General features: G+C 37.6%; 1 protein-coding gene across 3 annotated transcripts in view; it reads right to left on the bottom strand.

Annotated features, from left to right (window-relative positions):
- smpd3 (sphingomyelin phosphodiesterase 3) overlaps positions 1 to 21,541 on the bottom strand; it is a 110,871-nt gene that overhangs the window by 77,145 nt on the left and 12,185 nt on the right. For all 3 annotated transcript variants that reach the window (XM_036125034.1, XM_036125033.1, XM_012867653.3), the window contains exon 2: positions 3,635 to 3,725. The gene's annotated coding sequence lies outside the window, so the exon portion shown is untranslated. The remainder of the gene's footprint in view (positions 1 to 3,634; positions 3,726 to 21,541) is intronic.

Below are 21,541 nucleotides of genomic sequence, written 5' to 3'. Positions count from 1 at the left end.
CCCAATGTATATTGGAGCAAATTTTTGTTGCAAGGCTTCAATTAAAAACAGAAGAAAAAAAGATAATAACACAAATATTATTATAACATTATAACTCAAGTGCAATGAGACTCCAAAATATGCAGAAATATTCTCAGATATTTTATAGTATCCTGTCTATTGAAGCCAGGAGAGGACATATATATTTTCTGTTTGTATTTGAAAATTGGGTAAAGTGTAGGGATTTGATTATTCACAAAGACTGTTGTACTAATGAGAACACTGGATTTACACAGGTTTCATTTGCATATCCTCAATTTTTCTACGTAAAAATTATATTGAGATCAACAGACCCTTGGCCAAACCAGAGCAGCAGGAACATCATGCACTGACTATGCAGGGTCAACGAAAATACAGGCTCTAAATGATTTGGGTCAGTCAGTGCTTTAGCTTCGCTCAGCATCTTTCTTTCTGTTTTGTAAATTTTGATGTTGGCAATGTCAACACTTCCTGGAGTTGCATATGTATTTTTCATTGTTTACAATTGGAAAGAGAGTGCTGGTTTTAATTTGCGACGAAGGCTTTAAAGTAAGCAAAAGCAATAATTTTAGCCAAAACCTTTAATGCATGAAACAAAAGTCTGAATGCTTCCTTGAATCCTATCAGCTTCATGCCCAAATAAAAAAAAAAAAAAAAAACTTGAAGAGGAAAACACATGATTTGTGCTGTCTGTGTTGCACTTAGACAGTTAATGGTTGGTTTAGGGAGGGGGGGGGGGGTAACAAACGAGTCTCTGGAGGGTTTTAAATACTTAATTCACTCCCCAGCCTCCGTTTTTGATCGCTTGATTGTCTGTACCACTGAACCCTGACCTCTGCCCACTACAAACATGTTAGCTCATGCGTGAAAAACCCATAAATACAACGCATGACGAGACAGAGAGACACAGAGGCACACATATGAGATTTCGCTCTCAGTTCATCAATACTTACCCAGGGGCAGTGTGCAAGGCTAGATAAATTAATTAATGAATTAATCTCTCTCTCACACAGACACACGTTCGCACACAGTGTGATCTGGCTGCTGATGAAGCAGCACAACTGATTCGCTTTTAGTTTCCAGCGGTAAAGCTGCCAATAATTTCTTATCACGGCCAAGACACGACACAGCAACATTGAAGAGAAAGTTGGCACATTTGAGTTAAATAACTGTACTTCACTTTGACTCCGCAGACACACGATATCATCACTGCCAAGTTCCTATGAGTTTCCTCCTATCCCATTATACAAAAGGTTCAGCACCGTGTAAAATTTATCTCTCCTTCGTTTTTGCGTTGACTCAGCCAGGCTTTGCTGTAAACCTTATAGAGGTCTTAAGCAGTTTTGTAACTTTTATCTGAAACTGTTTCCAAATAATAAAGCAGTGTCATGAAATTTGCCTTTGTTTGAAACTTCTGCGCAGTTTTACAGTTAGGAAACCCAGCCTCAGCTGTTGAGTACCGCATCGTTGCTTCCCTGCATGCTGTCCTTACAGTCTGAGCAGAACTCTCCCCTGACAACCAAAACCTCTTCCTGTCCTATCAATTATTTATCAAAGTAGATCCAGCAGTCCCTTGCTTTGTGCAGAGCGCATGTCCCACATCTCAGTCATTTCTTCCTCTGTTATGAGTGCTCTCGGTCCCCCTGGACACAAAGCTGCAACTATGAGCTCAGAACGACTTCCATGATGGCTTTTCCTGTTCAGGAGTCACAATCAAGAGATGCTGAAGTTTGTTTTCAGACACATTTTTCAGGAAATCAAGTGTTGCAGAATAGATTAAAAGAGAAGAGAAAGAGGTTGTGTAGTCTGCAAATGTTATGAGAGAAAACAGCAGCAAAGGAGCGCTTCCTGGCTGTTGCTGTTGCTGAGTATGATTAATGCTGTCATGGAAACAGCCCGAAGTCCAGGCTGTGGCAAACACAGACAAGTGTTGGGTGATGGAGATAAAGACATTTTCAAAGTATAGCTATTAATGGCCATGAGGTTAACCATCAGGTTTTCATTTACCTTCCTTCTGTATTGTCCACAAAATAGCCAGATTTAATAAATTTATATCATAGTTCAATGCACATAAAAAAAGCCTCTAACCTACACAGAAGCAGGGATCAATACATTTTTTTTCTCATGTGAAAACCAAGGACTCTGCTGTACTTTTATCCTGGACTCTCCAGTGCCTGCTGATTGTTTTGACTGGAGGATGCCACATTAGAGCCATTCAGATATTAGTTGTGCAATAATATTGCAATATGCAACAATCAATTCCTCATTATTGATCACTTTGTCAAGTTACACCACACAAATTGATTCATTAAGAACTCAGGCAATGTGTGGTTTGAGAGCATGCAGCTGGGATTGCAGAACCAAAGAGGCATGCCTTATAACTTGCAGCGTTCCCCTGAGTAATGTATAAGACAACTGGACCCTATGTTGCTCATGCAGGCTTTCTAAATCCAATTGTACTTTAAATACAAGCACAGTTGTTGTTTACCATCCTCAGTAGGCTGTTATTTGCATCAGAGTCTGCGGAGCAACATATTTCGTAAATCAGACAGACTTAGGCAAAATATGCTATGTGCGCACACCACAGATGTTGCTTCTGCAGCTGTCTTCAGTTAGTATCATATTATTACAGCAGTCGTTCTATAATTGTCTTTTACTATGGGTGTAATGGTACATGTATATATACCGAAAATATCTGCCACAGCCATGTTGGCTCACTGCACAGATGTACCACATGAAAACATTGTTTTATACCAAAACACGTACAGAAAAGTCGTGTGTTTGAGGAAAGACGCAATGAAATGTTCTGTAGTGCAACTTTAAAAAGTGACACCAAATCAAGACAAAGAAGCCCCCTAACTATCACTAAATGATGCTATTTTGGAGCATCTGGGTTTCTCAGGCTGCTAAAGTGGTGTAAGAAAGCTGGACTAAACCAAAACTTTATGTCAGCATACTCATTTCAAAAGCTACATGGCATGCAGCTTACACTGCACTTAACCAAACTACGCACCTGAAACAACATGAAGCTGAATGTAAACATCACAGATACTGGAGAAAAATCAGCTGACTTCCAAATCCGGCTTACTTGAACATCCAATGAGCCCAAACTCCACGAATCATAAAAAATGCAAGTCTGAGGAATCTCCGTTCATGAGAATGGATTTTCAGCACAGTTGTACGTGCTGCATTCACGTACAGCTGGTAGGCTCGGATCTCTTTAAAATATCAAAACAACTCTGAAGTGATTTAAACATGTTTTGTTCTGAAACAGAAGCACTATCTTAAAAATAATTAACCATCAACGCTACTACAACACTAAAAGAAGGTATGTCTAAACAGGCCTTAATTAGTTAATGGGATGGAACAAACTTTAATCTAATTAACATTTAACTGACAATTAATCCTAAATTTGTTTGCATCCTACTCAACACATTTTAATAAAAGCTATGAATTGACCATATAAATAGTTTCTGGCTTAAAAGAAAAGCAATGTAAAAATCCTTCTAATAACATTTACTCAAACCAGTAGAATGTTGGTTTTAAGTGACCCCCAGTGCAAATATGATGCCAATTTTTAGTTTTGTAAAAAAATAACAACAACTTATGCACAAACCGTTTTGACGTTTTTGAGGCTGGAGTTGTTTTAAGACCATAGAAGTCTTCCTTTGGTTTTGGACCATCCCAGACTCGCTGTTAGCTTCAGCCTGAAAGTAGAAAGAGAGTAAACTATTACTGTTAAGATATTAGCTGCAAATAACCCTTTAACAGGAAGTCAGTTTAAAACTTCTGCAGAATCCCTTCAGACACAATGCTCGATGTTATGGTTAGTTACGGATCACTCAAAGAAAACCAGCTTTGTAGGCTTTTAAGACTCCACTTCTACAAAACATGCATTAAATCAAACTTCCACAAACCTCTCAGTAACTGCATTGGTAACAATTCAGTTTTCTGTTCCAACATATTTTGGAAAATTTGTAAAAATTTAGGAAACGTAAAAGCAATCTGTCAATATAGGTAGACAATTTTTCTTACTATTGGATAACTTTGTTTATCTTTATGTTATATGTTGACTGTTCTGCCTAAGCCATAACGAATATAAGTATCTGACAGCCATGAGAAATATGACACTGTAGGAGCCTATTTCCTAAAGCCTTCCCTCACAGCAGGACATCTCCTAAATCCTATATAGCCGCCCTTATACCCAATTCGAATTGCCCTCTTTTCCACTGCTGACCAGCACTGGAGAGACAGCCCGCTTTTACCGTGGATATCTCCAGAAAATATGGTCAGCACTGCAGAGACAATCATGTGGGCAAGCCGCTGAAGCTCCTCAGACTAGAATCAAAGCTAAGCAGGGTTAGACCGTTAAGCAAATTTTTTATCAGAGTAATGGTCAGTACAACAACGAACAGTATAACAAGGATGTTTGAGAGCAACATAGATAGGTCAGAAAAGATTTTGAAAGTTATAAAGCTATAAACCTTCTGAACAGCGCCCCAAAAGGAGAGCTCTTTCTGAGCTTTCACCCCAAACCAGGGTGCTAGCTAGATGATTCTGCAAAACTGATTTCCACAGTTTCCAGAAGGGGACAAAATAAACAAGAAACAGAAATTTGGCAAAGGCGAACAGGGAATGTTAGTCTGGGGTGAATCAGATTAAAATTCTTTAACTCTAATGTGTTTCACTGTGTTTTTAAGGTTTGACTGACTTTAAGATCGGGAGCTAACAGGCCAAGCTACCCACTACCGATCTTCGACACAAAGCTATGCTAATGTCCTTTGGGTTGAGTTTTAAGGTAATGACAACCTTCATTTCCCTAAGGGTTTTTAAATATTGATGGGACGCTAACGTTTGTGTTTTTTGGTCTGCTCATTACATAAAATATGATTAGAAAAGTCTGTTTAAGCAAGCCCTGAATGTCTGCTAGCATTAGCTGCTATTTAGCTTCCTGCTAACAAGTTAAACATAACTAGGGTTTCTTTAAATATAACGCATGTTTCGTTCCACTCCGCAATCGTCCGATAGTGCTACGGAAGTTCCTACAGCATTAATAGGGAACATAATGTGGATTAATGTATGTTGAGCAACTTAAGAGAAAGCTATCAAGCTGATGGCCAGGTGAACCGGATGTGCTCCACATAACTTCTAGTTCATTGTGCCCTTACAGCCCCTTCCTCCATCTTGAGTTACCAATTCGAATTTAATTATTTCTGGAGATATAATTACATTCATTTAAAATCGAGTGTCCTAAAGGATATCGGTTTGTTATTCAGCAAATCATTCTTTAAAATGCAATTTTTTCAAATAATATTTTAAATAACTGCGTGGCATTCTGAATAGGTTGAAGACATACCAAATCTTGTTCTAATTTAATTAAGCTAATTCAACCTTATTCCAGATCAAGTTGAACCATGGTTCCCTAATTTAAAGATCCTCACTGAATTCTGAAGTTCATTGAATCAGTTTTATGGTGATGGTTGTCAACTATTTTGATATGTTCTTTTGTTCTTTTGTATGCACATAGTTCCTTAGCTTCTTTAATCTTAATTATGCTTAGTAGTTTTAGTTAAGTTTCACTAGATTAGTAAAGAAGAGTTGTTGATTGAAATATGTCGTTAATCCAGGTAAACAACATTATATTATGGTGTTCTCCGGATGTGCATTAATTTCTGTTAAGAAATTATTATACTTGAAGAGAAGTTGTCATCTATTTATTCCATGTGTGCAAAGTTTGCTTTTTAAAAATGTCAGTGCTTGAATCAATCTTTGAACTACTGGTCTAATATCAAAGCCAGTTTGGCTGATATTCGCCGAACAATACCCAACAGACCGAGAGTTACTTGATAAACATTAAATAACTTAAAACATGTAATTGCACAACATGACTTTGTAATCTACTGTGTGGCATTTATGAGGGGGTTTGGCCAGTTTTAAAATGAGGACAGGCAGTCTGAGTTTCTTGATTATGTTTGAAATACAGTAAACTATAACACTGTTGCCATGATTAAAGCATGACTACCACCTTGTTAAATTACCTTGGTGCACCTTTTGTCAGATATGAGGTAAGCATCATTTCACAATCATCTTGTTTTATCTCTTTAGCCCAAGTTATTCAGAGAGATAACATACTTCCAGGCTTTCAAATGACTGCAGCTTTAATAATTGTTCTGTATTGCAGGAAGGAACACTCTTAGGAAGATCATAATGTCGTTTCTCTAGATCTAGATAGCTCTCCTTCCTTCCAGTTGCTTAATGGGGTGGTTCTAAACTGTGCTGCATCTCCTCCAGCACTAAAGCTGTTTACATTTTATGTTTGCTTTACTTCCAATACAAATCTCCATCTGGGACCAATAGAGCCATCATGAATTATGTATCGAGGAATGGTTTGTATTCCTCACAGGAAATTACACAGATGTTAACAGCAGGTGAGGAGGTAGGGGAAAATCTACGGTCCTAAAAATCAACAAATGGATGGACTAGGGAAATTATTGCCTTTATTGTTTTTTCACTTTTCCTTATGTAATATTGCAGTTTCTTTATAAAAAATAACAAATGTTGGTTTTGCTCTTACATAAATATTAACACATCTATTATGACCAACACTTTAATCTATTCTTATTATTTTCTTTTTTATCAGTGCTATATCCGGTGAAAACAAATGATCTGAAGTTGTGAATCCCCCAGTCGTGAGTCATTCAGACAAGGCTCTGATTGAATCCTAGACGTAAAAAAAATTAATTTCTATAAAAAATAATATTTAATGCATTTTTTTTCTATAATACAACAGTAAAGCTTAATTTTGTGATCCAAAAGCTGGACCTTTTAGAGTTTGGACCCCTTCAGATCACACCATGACCAACCTCTAGTCTTCAAGAACTCCTCATATATGCTAATGATTCAAAGATCTGGTAAAATTATTTCAGTGTGAATTTTGACACCACTGTGCTCCTAATATTTTACATGCTTCTGTCCTACAGTAATGTAACACTTAAGAGTACCGTGTCTGTTTTATGTTGTTTTCTCACAAATATAAGAGGTTTCTGCACCTACACAATAACTTTCACCTTTTTTTGTTGAGAAAGGAGATATCATGCTTTGCTTTTGGTTTATTGTTATTAATTTAAGTTTGATCTGATATTTTTCTATTGCACCAACTCAAGGTAAAAATCATGGAATGCTGTATTTGGTCTATGCCGAACATGTCCTGTGTTCTGGTGTTCAGAAAAGTCACTTTAAAGGTCATCTGTCTGAAACAAGAATCAATAATCTTTATTACTGTTATGTGTCACAATAATGAATTGTATTTTATAATGAATGCACATAGATCACACATAACATACGGACACAACAACACATGATGATTTCACTTTTTTTTTTATTACACCAACAACACTTCCTGAGAAGTTAAAAAGTATACACACCGTGATCAAAAACTGAAATGTTCAAGTTGAATGCTTAAGTTTAATTTCTTTGTGAGACAAAAACACTGGTAGCAGTAAATTTACAGGACCTGCAATTGATTTCAATCTTGTAATCCATGCAATCTGCACTGATGTCCAAACAAACATTCCCTGAGAAACCAAAGTGTGCAAACAGACATTAGCATGTGAGAGACGGTGTAAATAATTCTCATCAGATCAAGAAGCTGTGGAAGCAGCAGCATGCTTGTAAACATAGAACAGTCTATGAACTAGGCTGGTGGTTTATTTGATTCTCAGCAGGGGGCGATAGCCCTCACAGCTTTGGGAAAAAGCAATTTTTAAGTCTATTAGTTTCTGATATAATGTTCCTGAATCATTTACCTGATGGAAAGGGGGACAAACAGTGTATTTCCCAGCTGGGTGGGATCTGTGGAAACATATCTAGCCCTTTTCTGGCCTCTTGTAACATAAACCATGTCTAGATCTTCTAGACAACATCCCATAATCCCTTGTGCTGATCTCACCACCCGTGCTAGATGCTTCTTCTCCTGCACTGAGTTGCTCTCATACCACACTGTCACACTGAACATTGTTCCTAAGATCCTGGTTCTTGTCTGCATTCTGTTGGGCAATGTTTAGCTTGGCCTTTGTGTTTTTCTTAGGCAGAAAATCTTTCCTCATTGCATGCGTCCCACGAAAAATTTAAATTGTGCAAAATAATCAGGCTCCATTTAAAAAGGCACCCTTCTAGTCACACCGACTACTCAAAGCTTTACACTACAGCCACATAAACCCAGACACACTCAAAAACAAATTAAAACACTGGTATACAATTTTACTAAAGTTTAAAAGGTCTTTGCTTTCTGTTTATTGTTTATTTCTATCAACTGAAATATAATGTAGTGTTGAAATTGATGATAATGTCAACACATTCAAATACTTTAGGTTACAAAACCACAAACACCCTCAGACGTTGTCCTGATTGTATTCATACCCGCAAGCTCTCAGCACTAAACCTAATATCAAAAATTAGCTGGAATAATTTTTTTTGATTTGTTGTCCCCGTCAGCAATTCGTATTCATTCCTACAACAGATTATTTTCTCTCACCATTGGAGAATGAGTTTAATTTCCAATCACCACAGGCGAAATATTATTTCCCATCTTCCTCCATAACCGTAATTCTGTCCAAATGAGTGCATGATCTATTCATAATATCAAAAAGGTTAAGGCTTATTTTGTATTATGAATAGTATTGAATACAAAAGACACAACAAAACTTGCCCACTTCATATATCAACACACCATTTAAAGTTAACACACCATTCACAACTACATCCACCATCCCCACAACATCAAATATTCATTAGGATGATGATGATAATGAATTAATGGGTATGAGTATGATGGGCCTGAATGTGGTCTGCCAGAAGGAAAACAAAAAGACCACTTGCCAGGCTTTTAACAGACAGGCTCTCAAGGAGATGTTTGTTTATAATGATGCCATTACATTTAAGCTGTTTTGGACAGGAATGCTGCATCATCGGTCGATTAATCCATGTCTGTTTTATCATGAATATCAGTTCACTAATTATCCCATGGTATTGGAAAAATCCATTGAAAAATCTAAATGTGTGGCAGCATTTCTTTGCAGGAGACAGAGAACCCAACTGCTTATGGAGCCCTGGAGCTCCATGCTTTACAGAAACACCATTTAAAGTTTAAAATGGCCACAAGTAGATGCCCTTTAGCTCACTGAACTGAATTTTTCCGTAACGTTTGTTGTTTTTAGCATCTTTATATGGTATGCCTGAAATGCCGGCACAGGACAAGTAAAAAGAAGAAAAGAAATTAGTTTCTTTTCACTTATGGAATATGATTTTAACGGTTCTCAATGGAGAGTTCAGAAGTTTAGAAATGCAGCTGTAACCATTGCTATTCAGTTTTTGTGGACACTCATTGCTTAAACCAGTTGTAATCCTCTACGCTATACTTTGGTTGTAAAAAACCTTTTTATAAGCCATCAGCTAATACCAATCCAGCTGGCAACAATTTGTACTCGGCAGAAAGAATCCTTTGTAAAAACTAACAGATTTGAGCTGGTTTCTTGGTTTCTATACCTTTTCTTACATTCATTTCTTTGCATGTTCAAAACTCTCAATACTGTTCCATAAAAATGTAAATAGTAATAATAATAATACTGCTTAGAAATAAAAAGTAGCTACAGGTTCTGCAAAGGACAAAACGGGGGATATTTACCAACACAAAAGGCAAAATTTTGTTTCATTTATTACATATAATTACAAGTAATGCCTAATAAGAGGCATTACTTGTACAACAGTTAAAAAACCTACTCCATTAAACAAACAACTTCAGTTTTTATTGCACATCTATGCAGAGGAAAAGTAGAGATTATTATGGACAAAAGCAGGTTTTTGCTGACCTCGCTTTAATATTTTGGAACAGAGGCTGAAATTGTCAGGGCTTATATAATGTTTAATCCTGTTGGCAGTGTCTTTGATTAAGCCCCCTGTGTTCTGCATTTATTCTGCTCTCATATGATTGTTTTCATATGTGTGATATTAGGTGATAAACAGGAGTGTTGGAGCTGGAGCAGCTCATATTGTTTGAAAGAACACAGTATTTCGTAGTCTTCTTAAGTTTGTAGGACGCATATTTTTTATCTAGAAATGTTTAAATTAAAATTACCCTTATCACTTCACACACTTCAGCTCCTTTTCCTTAGCTATGTATAATGTTACTGCAGTATTGGGATGATGTTCTCCAGGGTCTTTGCCCCAGATTGCTCCCTGGGTGCCACACAGGGGCAGCCCACTGCTCCGTAAGGGTTTAAATGCAGAAGAGAGATTTCATTAGAATGTATGTTGCAAAACAATAAGGATGATTATTGTTATTCTTAATATTATACAGAGACTGAAACTGTAAAATAAAAGTACATTCTAACACAATATGATGAAAAACATTGAAACTCTGCTGAGCCGATGGAGATGTAATGACGTTCATTTTCACCAATCCATCAGCTACAGGAATTGTTCCATAATAGACGTGTTTAGAAATTATATTTTCAGTGTTTTGCTGAACAACTTGGATATATGCTTTAAGTGAAACTAGGTTGGCTTTAGCCAATTTAATCAGAATGAGCATCCTAATGAGCTTTGTTGCTAATGAGGAATTTGCATTGGTGAAAAGGCGCTACACATTAAGACACATACAGTTGACATAAAGAAATGTAAAAATACATAATATGGAATAAACAAAACAAATGAAAGTTATATAAAATGCAAATCTAGCCTCTTTACGCACAAAATGTCTTGGAAGACTTAAATAGAAATTATAAATAGTTACAAATTCAATTGTACAGGCTAATACGTCGTCATGTTAGATACAAAGGCAAGCGTGTTGTTGTTTTACCTCTGGCATTGTTGATATTGTTTTACATCGGGAAAAAAAATTTTTTTGTTTTAAACTCTAGCTGTGCTTAGGGTCTTGTTCAGGGACCCAGACAGGGACAGTCTGTGGGAATTGAACCAGGAACCTTGCAGGTAATCCAGGATGCAGCCAAAGAGTCACATTTGTTTAATTATTGGTTGGTGTGTATTCCACATTGAACACCACTGATGTAATTCTAACTTCTCAATCAAACAATGCAGTTGGATGTTGTCTGCGCAACGGTGTTCACATTTCTTTTAAATTTCTTAAATGATCTGACCAAGAGGGACAGATTATGTGGAGCAGAAGCAGGACTGTTACTAAAAGAGAACATTGAGGGACTCCACATGAAAGGGTTATTGAAAGATCTGGTTGACATAAAATGCCAAAGGTTCAGTTTAAAAAGTAAGATGTTGCCGACTCTGAATCAATCAATTGATTCAGAGTCGTCTATCTATCTATCTATCTATCTATCTATCTATCTATCTATCTATCTATCTATCTATCTATCTATCTATCTATCTATCTATCTATCTATCTATCTATCTATCTATCTATCTATCTATCTATCTATCTATCTATCTATCTATCTATCTATCTATCTATCTATCTATCTATCTATCTATCTATCTATCTATCTATCTGTCTTAAACAGAGCCATATGTAATTGATCGTGATGCAACTTCACAGCAGGCACACCACAGTTGTTGCTGCCTCGCCACGTAAATGCCGTAGTCTTTTTTTTTGTCTCTTAAATTGTTGCACTAAAATAATTCCCTGAAGTCGATTCAACACAGCTTAAATCACTTATTCACCTTTATCACTTTGTGTGCCTCTGATAACGGCCTTTTTGGTACAGTTTGTTCACTGCAAAAACAGAATTAAAAACAAGTTAAATTTTCTTAAAATAAGTGTATTTGTCCTTGATCTGAGCAGGTAAATAAGACTATTTGCCAATGGAATAAGATTTTTCCTCTTAAAATAGGAACAATTCATCTCCATCATCTTATTTCAAGTGCTGGATGTCTAATTATCTTATTTTAGGGGTAAAGATACTCATTCCATTGGCAGATAATCTTATTTACTGGCTCAAATCGAGGACAAATAGACTAACTTTAAGAACATTTTACTTGTTTTTAGATCCGTTTTTGCAGTGTTGTATGTAGTGTGGATTCAGGCACTGTATTAAAATTCCTAAATCATTTTGTAAAGGTACTTTTTAGATCCAAACTCACTTAATCAATATTTTTTTCTTTTTTCTTGGCAAAAGTTCTCTAACAGACTGGGGGACAAATGTATGAACAAATAGGCAAATTAGATGATGGTATCATCCCCCCACCTCCTGAAAAACAAAAAACACCACCACGGTGTAACAAAATCCAAAAGGAAACAATAAACCTTGAATTCCCGTATTTGTGTGTGTGTATATATATATATATATATATATATATATATATATATATATATATATATGTTGAGGTATATATATATACCTCAACTAGGAATACATCCAGAGGAATAAGTTTGGTTTTTGCTTCTTTGTGTTTTTGTTGCACCGGGTGCTGCTGTCCTAACAAAGGCGTGTCTGTTAGCCAGAAAGACTAACCTAGTTTTTGGCTGGTTGTTGCCAAATTAAAGCAGGTTCATTTCCAATCTGTCTCAATTTCTTCCAGCAAATGCAACAATTATTTTGTACTGTATTTACTGATGCTACCAGATGTACTTGTTGCATCTGTTTTGGATCTAATCAGCCACACAGCGGCTCTGAATCTGCCATGTGGCTGGCCGAGAATAGAAAGAAAATGTAGAGGAAGTTGAAAATCAGGTTAACAGGCAGAGCAGAACCACAGCCCACCCGGCTCACATGTCATCTTTAACCTCATCACCTCACTAATTACCAGACAGGGGGTCCGCCCCACCCTTATAGTCCTCGCTCAACAAGCACCGACTCCTTTTTTGAGGTCAGTACAAGGCCTGTAGCTCATGCAGGTAATAAGAGACTGAGTATCTGTCACATATGCACTCATTTGAGTTAGCCCCTATATTTTTCAGCGTACTTCTCCCTCTTCTTATAAACAATATGGTTCAACTCAACCACATCTGCATCAAACAGCTCCACCCAAACCGTCTCTTTCCAGCCTCACAGACAGAATACATCAGAGCAGCTGGCAAGAGGAAGGCACTTGTAGAGCGACCACGGCTGCAACTAACATGATTTATTTTGTTGATTTTTGACAAAAAAACGTCAACGAATTTTGTCAACGTTGCTAAAACTGAATCAGCTCCTTTTCTACTCACCAGGAAACAAGTGAATTTTAGTGCAAAAGTTAATACAAAGAGTACCCTTTCTACTTTTTCCCATGTTGTAGTATTTAAACCACTAACTTTATTGTTTTTAAAATTGTTTTTACTACTAAATATATCTGAAAAGTGTGCTGCGTATTTTCTATTCAGCACCCCTTCACCATGATACTCCCATATAAAATCTAGTGCGACTAATCACTTACAGAAATGAAAAGAGCGTGAGTAATTTGATCTAAATGCGAACACAACTGTTCTTTAAAGACATTAGAGGTTTGTTAGAGAACATTAGTGGAGATGCAGCTTCATGAAGATCAACAAACACAGCAGAGAGGCCAGGGAGAAGGCTGTGGAGAAGTTTAAAGCAAGGTTAGACTATAAAATTATGTCCAAAGCTTTGAACATCTCCCAGAGTACAGATGAAATAAAGCAGAGGGGCATTAAAAGGGTTTGGTGGTGGAAACATCATGCTGTGGGGCTGTGATCAGGAGGGTAGGGGAAGCAGAATCAGACATACTTTAATAATCCCAGGGGTAATTGTTGTTTCAGTACAATCGCCATAACATGAACAAATATATGAAGATGATATGAAGATATGAAGATGGATGGAGCTAAATAGAGGGCATTTCTTGAATAGAACCTATTAGATACTTGAGACTGGAGGGCTACTTTTTAAACAGGACAACCCTAAGCATACAGCCTGAGCTACACTGTAAAGGCTCAGTTCAAAGCATGTTCATGTAATAGAATGGCCTAGTCAAAGCCCAGACTTAAATCTAGTTGATAACCTGTGTGAACCTGTAAAATTAGCTGTTTACAGATACTCTCCCTTGAGTTTGGCTAATTTTGAAAAGAAGAATGTCCAAATACATCTGTCTCTATATGTCCAAAGTTGGTGGAGACAAACCCCTACAAGGCTTGAAGCTGTAACTGCAGTGAACAGGTGCTTCTACAAAGTATTGAAACAGTACGGCTAAATAGATTTGCTGATTTTCTTTGTCAACTGTAGATTTATCACACCTACACACCACTTTGTGTTTGTCTCCCACATAAAATCCCATATAAACACACTGAAGTTGGTGATTGTTAGTGGAAAAATGGAGATAAAGTTCATGGGGACTGGATACTTTTGTGACTTGAGGATGTTTTGGAAATTGGAGGAGAGCTCTTTGAAACATGAATGATCCATCACAGTGATCAAATGTTGAGAAATTACAGATGCAAGAGATGAGTAAAGAGGCCAGCATCCATCTGCAGATTAACTCACACCCTGGAATCCATTATGTTTGCTGATTTTTTAAATTCACATTACAATGTTTCTTGGCATTAGATCAGCCTTGGTATGTTTGCAGCAGCCACGAGGCTGAGGTGGGCATGCGCCTCTGTCAGTGCCATGTCTGACCAGAGCATCTGGCACCCGATACGCCCGGCTAAATGGTTTTCAGACTCAGCCTACGTAAAGAGCCGCGGCGTGTGTAGAAGGTGCGGACCCATTCTGTTCTAAATGAGAGTCTGTAATTTCATCAGTTAACAGCGCTGATGACTGACAGCGCCCACACACTCTCACTGTTTCCAAATATAACCCCCCACCCCTCCACCACCCCCCAACTAACAGATTAAACCGACCCAATCCTGCTTTCTGCAACTTCCCAGGGATGGAAACATAATCTGTCTTTACGTCCGCACTGACCCGCCAACAGCAGCGGGCGGCCAACCAAACCTCTGGATGACTTCAGCATAAACTCACTATCCAACACGCAGCTGTCCGCTCTAAATGTGCTTTAGTGAACGGAGCATATTTCAGCAAATAGACTATAATCCAGAGCAAATATCATTCAGCCAATCTCATTTTGATGGATTTAAAAATAAAAAAGGAACTACTCCATTCTCCAAATCCTTCTTTAAACGACCCAGTCTAACTAGCTGATCCAGCTGAGCCGCTCATTTTACAATACAGAGAGAAGCAGCAGGCACAAACGTCGTCTGTGCATGTTTCTAAAGAACTCATTTCTGATGTAATTTCCATAATTATGTATCAGTATTCTATCATTTCTAACCTTAGTTTAATTTTAAATGGATGCAGCTGAGGGAAAGTTTACTTCATGTGCTCAATGGAGAAAATGGAGTACTCTCCTAAAGTTTGACATGATTTAAAAGAAAAAAGTAGAAGCTAGGAACTGCTTATCAAATGCATTTGATTCTTTTTTTTTAATCATCAAAAGGGTGATAAAAATGTTTTAAAAAGGGTTTGGCAGTTTGCTGCTATGGCGCTTACAGGTGTTTAATATTTACTGTTTAATGTAAAAATAAAACACACACAAAGACTTCAGAATAAACTCATGGTCCAGAAACAGTCTCACCTCAAAGTCCAGCTCTGAGACGCGAGTATCTTAAACTTTTGTTCATGTAATCAGGAGTAAAAGCACGTAGAGAGGTAAGCTACAGACCACAGCTCTGACTGAGATTTGCACATTTTCTTCTGAAAGGATACATTTGTTGTTGTTTTTTTTTTTTTTAGCCAGGAACACTTGCAGATTGTGGGCATAATGATCTGTTCATGTTAGCTGTAACTTTATTATAATGACCATGGATCATTTTCTGAAGTTTCACTCTTTAGTAAACGTTTTTGGGTCATTTAAGAAAAAAAAGAAAAAAAAAACAAGAAAAAAAGTACTCCCTGTAGATATTTACAGTACAAAAAATGACTTTTTTTATAAAATGTGCCTGGATCAAAATATATATATATTCTTCATAAGTAGTATTATTTTTATTATGATTATCAGAGAAAAGGCCAGCTAAATTATTTTGTGTTCATATAAAATAGCGTAAAGCCCACATCAAGAAATACAGCACTTTGTTTTCAGCTGCATGAAATAAAGACATGGAGCAAAACATTTCACCTTTTTGTCATTACTGTCATTACAGCATTAAAACAGGGCAAGGAACTGCTGAGACAAGCTTTTCCTTTTGTGTTCACATTTAAATATATTCTGTATCATTCTGGGTCCCGTATTACAAGCTGCTTTATGTTTATTGTGTTTATTGGCAGCTGGGAAACAACAAATCGGTGCTTTATCACAACCAACTAGCATGGGATGTGGATTTTAAGGGGGTCTCGAAAAAAATGCACAATGAGGGAGGAAATTAAGGATGAACAACAGGTGTGATCGTCAGAGATTGAGAGCAGGTGTGAAGGGCGGATCAGAAAGCCGGACTTAGTGCAATGGAGACAAAAACCCGGTGTTTTTCAACTCTGTTCCTCAAGGCACTCTTCCCTCCACATGTTAGATGTTTTCCTGCTTTAACATACCTGATTTGGATGAATGACATTCAACAAAAGCCTGTTTATCAGTTAATTGAAATTAGGTGTACCGAAGCAGGGAAACATGAAAATGTAGTGCAGTGTGCCTTGAGGACCAGGGTTAAAAGGCACTGGAAGGAGATAAAGAAAAAGAGATTACTTGAAGTAACCATGGACAAATCATGCCTTCTGGTTAGACAATAAAGGCTAGTCTAAGAGTAGCAGTTTTACCTTTATCATTTCCTCATGGACCCCCTCCTTCCCTAATGACCAACTCTGAAAACCCAGTTAATCATTATCACAGTTGCTCGATCACATCTTAAGGTGACACATTTGTGTTCAAAAGCAGTTTCACATTGATCTCCATAATTTTTACCCTGTTAGTGATTTTTATGTAGATATTTAGCAGCTTTTTTTTGCCAGAAAACAGCAAACGCTTTCATTGATTCATGTTGCAAGTGCCCCAAAAAAAAGGAGCTTAAGTGGAGAACATCAATCTCTTGTCAGCATTCAGTCAGCAAGCTGTCAGTCAAGCATTACCGTCCTGAAATTCACATGTCAGTGCATTTGTTGCGCTGCTCTGTTAAAAGGAGACAATTTCAATGTTTCTTGTCTAAGAAAAGGTTACAAGGTGAACTAATCTGACAACAGCTGATTCTGGCCATGTACATATGTGACCTTCATCAGAAGATAAACGCCATGTGATCAGTGATGATCACATGGCGTGATCATCACCCCAGAATTTAATAGCTCATAAAACCACGTTTATTGGCAATAACATGAAGCACTTATGTTAAATGATTAAAGCAGCCAATCACTTCCTTCTGGAGGAACTTTGGCCCGTTTTCCTTTATACAACCAGGCTTTATTTCTCGCCCGACCCAGTTTGGCTCAAGATTTAGCTGTGGAGCAAAAAGTTTACAGTCGACTCAATGACTTTAAAGCGCCCGGGTTCTGGGGCTGAAAAACAAGTCCAAATCATCAGCCTTTCCACCACCGTGTTTGGCAGCTGGTATGCAGAGTTTGTGCTGATATGCTGTTTGTTTTTTCTCTAAAAATGCTGCTTCAATTTCATCTGACCAAAGCACATTGTTCCAGAAATCTTCCTGCCATGTTCTTTTTATAGAGGGGAGGCTTTACCCTTCAGCCCTTTAAAACAAGCCATACATGTCCAGTGTTTTTCTAATTGTTCTGTCTTTAACTTAAACAATCACATCGTCTCAAAGGGAATTTTAACTGTGGGTTCCTGAACATTTTTTTCTCTGTAACTTAACTTTCTGAACCCTCCTTATTTTGTGGATGTTTTTTTTTTTTGTGTCCATTTCAACTTGATCTGAAATCCAAGCTGTTAATGTAGATTACGTCCCTAGACTCTAAGCAGAGCCTCCTTCGGCAGGAGTGCTGCTGTGATCTGGGAACACAGTTCTCGGCCCAGAGTCCAGAAAAGGATTTAAAATAGTAAAATGAGAGCAAAACAGCATTGATCCCTGATTGTTTCACATTGGTTATGGTTTAAAAACCACGGACTGCACCTCCAAAGTGAAAATGTATATCTAGAGTGAATTTTGAAGGATTTCCGCTGATGGCAACTCCTGCCAGCGCGAGGTAGGAAAGACCAGATCTTTGATTGTGATTACAATCAGCTATCTAAAGACATAATTTGTGGCAATATTATTGTGCTTAAGCAATTAAAGTGAATTAAAACCAGTTTTAACTAATAAATCAATTTTGCAAGAGCATTAAGTAGGAACAATGATCACGCAAAGACTTAAAATCAGTGAATGATCAACAATCCAGGGTAGTTGTGGTAGTTTAAATCTTTATCTCACAGAATAAATGCTTAAAAAAGTTTAAATGTTATTGGAAACAGAAATAAACCCCGCCTGTTGTGTAATTTACAGTTAACAGAAAATCTGACCTAAAAAGAAGGATAAACTGGTGACTAAAACAAAAAGCTGGGAATGTACAATCAATGTAGACATTTAGCACCCTCCCACTACAAAGCCCTCCCTTTAGCACAGGCTCCCTCCAAGAATACAGGTCTGGCTTTTAAGCATGGTCCATAAATGCTTTTATTTATGGACCATAAATGAAAGCAAGGTTTTGGGAAGGCTAAGCGAGAAACCTAATGTTTCTTAGCTTTTTTCATTCTAAAACCAGTATGATGTGGGTTTTGGATCCTAGTCCTGCTGTCACACCCACTTCTGGCCGGGTTTTACTATCTAGCTTCTCATTGCATACCTGCTGCTTTCTGTGCACAGTGGAGCATTGTTGTCTTGCAGCAATAAGGTCCTGGATTTAAATCCTGACCTAGGGGCCTTCTGCATGGAGCTTGCATGTTCAGCCTGTGCATGTGTGAGTTATCTTTGGGTAATCTGACCTTTCTCACACAGCCCGGAAACATGACTGTTAGGTAAATTGGTCTCTCTAAAATTGTCCTCAGAGGAGTGTGTGTACAGGTTAGCCCAGGGTGTATCCTGCCTCTCACCCAATGACCGCTGAAGATAGGAACCAGCCCCACAGCGACTCTGCACACTGCCAAAAACGGATCTAAAAATAAGTAAAATGTTCTTAAAATTTGTGTTTTTGTCCTAGATTTGAGCAGGTAAATAAGATTATCTGCCAGTGGAATGAGTATTTTGGCCCCTAAAATAAGATAATTAGACATCCTGCACTTGAAATAAGATGATGGAGATGAATTGTTCCTATTTTTTGTGCAAAAATCTTATTCTAGTGGCAGATCATCTTATTTACCTGCTCAAATCAAGGAAAAATACACAAATTTTAAGAATATTTTACTTATTTTTAGTTCCGTTTTTGCAGTGCAGGGATCAGCGGCTATAGGAGACGGATGGTTGGATGGCAGGAACCTGGGTGTGGGTTTCTGTTTATGAGATCAGATGTAAATGATTTCCCAATTTGACAAAGGATAGATCATTATGGTTTACAAATGTTACGACAAATCAAACATAATGTCAGTAACGTCTGCTCTACATCAATGAAAAAAACTTTTACCTTCAGCATGAGCCAAACTTTGCTGCTTTGGACTAAGAGGTGATCTGGCCTAAATCCAGAGACACCTGTAAGAACTATATGCTATATTTTCAAACCATATTTTTCACCTTTAACAGGAAAGCGAATTTAAAGGTGGGATGGAAATAAAAAGCCAGAAACGGAAACTACCTTAAACAGGTTCTGGACTCCACTCCACAATTGGTTTTCAGATCAGCGCAACAGAGCGACTTATAAGAGCGGACTGAAAAGAGAAGAGTCCATACGTTTGTGCGCTGCTGTGTGTGACGCAGGAGTCCATTTATATAATCTCTATGTGTCACAGAGCACAAGTGAGGTTAATGTGTAGCTGTGATGTGTCTGCGTGTGTGCTCGGACGTCTTGCCTGCAGCAGACAGATGACCTTGGGTCGGTCGTCTAGCTTTCCCCGTTTAGAGCCTCTTAAATGTTCTCCGAAGCTGTAAATGATGGGACAACGTAAAGAAATGAAACAATGTCCTGACCAAGGGCCCTGGATAAGGAAGACATGCTTCCCAGACTGCTCAGATCGCGTCCTGCTCTGCTTATTTTCTTGTTTAGTTACATTTTCAGAGCTGTGCTGCTGCTGCTGCTGCTGCTGCCGCTGCCGCCCACCCTGGACGTCTGCTGACCTCTGTCATGTTTCATTTTCTGAAAAGGAGGACGATAGAGCAACAAGCCAGTTCAACCCGATGAGACGTTTCAGGTTTTGTGTCTACAGTCGGGAAAATACAGCTTTGTTTGTGGTTTACAATGATGGAAGTTTTTTTTTTCCTCAGTAGAAGCTTTAAAAAGCAGGTTTTCTTTTATATGTGTCTCCTTGTCAGCTTTTAAATTATTCTTTTGACACCACTTAATTGATTGGCAGTTTTGGGACAATAGTAAAGTCCAAGGAACCCAGGGAAGAGCCAGGAAGGAGAATCGTAGATTTGTCCAAGTAGTCATTTCTAAACATTCAGCGTCCCCTGGTATCATTTAAAATGATTGTACATATAGTAAATGCAAATATAGATGCTTCACTACTTAGTCAAGATCTGACAGAAGAGCCAAACTGTTCCGCTTAGAAGTAAGAGAACTCTTAAAGTGTTCAGGAACACCACAAGAGTCATAAAGGCTCAAGCCTGACATGAACCTGAAGCCTCTGGAACACCAGAGCAACTGTCCACAACACAACAGAGACAGCTTTGTGTTTTCATGGACTCAGAGGTTGCCGATTTAGAAGAAGACCCTAGTTCCCAATTGACACCTGAGATTATGTACCCGTCCACACGGACAAACACAATGCCATCTGAAGAAAGGGTTGTTTGTTAAAGGGGACAAAGACAGAGCTGTTGGACACAAGGATAGAAAGCATGATTGGAGGAGTCAAGCTGAGGCTTTCAAACCTAACAATATTAAACATGGCTTGTTTCAGTGCTTTTTAAGCATACCATACAGATTTTATTTATAAAGCACACCCACAGGACCAAAGCGCTATACACAATCATAAAATACAAATGATTAATCATAAAACAATAAGCAAAATGGTATATAAAAGTAGTAATAAAATTAGGGAAAGCAACCAGGAGCATACTAAATCTGACACTGTTTTTATTGTTTTCAACAAAACTTTTCAAATCAACTCTTTTTTATATGAAGAGTTTTTATTGAATAGTGTTTTATTATTATTTCTTATTTTTTTAAAGAATAACTGCTTCTTTTTTAAAGTAGGGTTTGATTTGTTCATCTATCTGAAGTTACAGATGAACAGAATGTGTGTCAGTGCAGTAAAACCTTCTCTCCAAAGCAAAATTCTCCCAAGGGAACAATAGAAAGATACTTTCCCAAACATGCATCAAACTGGTTTTCAAACCAAGTAATTTAAACAAACTCTGCTAATTCTGCCAAGCAGATACAAAAAGCATATGATTGAGGTGCTAAGAGATATTTAACAACATTTTAGTAGAGGCTTTTGCACATATTTGACGCTAAATCTAAGATTTTGACCATGCAAAGATTAGGGGAAATCAATAAATTTA

This window comes from Fundulus heteroclitus, chromosome 2 (genome assembly GCF_011125445.2).
Source record: "Fundulus heteroclitus isolate FHET01 chromosome 2, MU-UCD_Fhet_4.1, whole genome shotgun sequence".
In the NCBI taxonomy this organism is placed as follows: domain Eukaryota; kingdom Metazoa; phylum Chordata; class Actinopteri; order Cyprinodontiformes; family Fundulidae; genus Fundulus; species Fundulus heteroclitus.
This window is presented reverse-complemented; position numbering and strand designations above follow the sequence as displayed.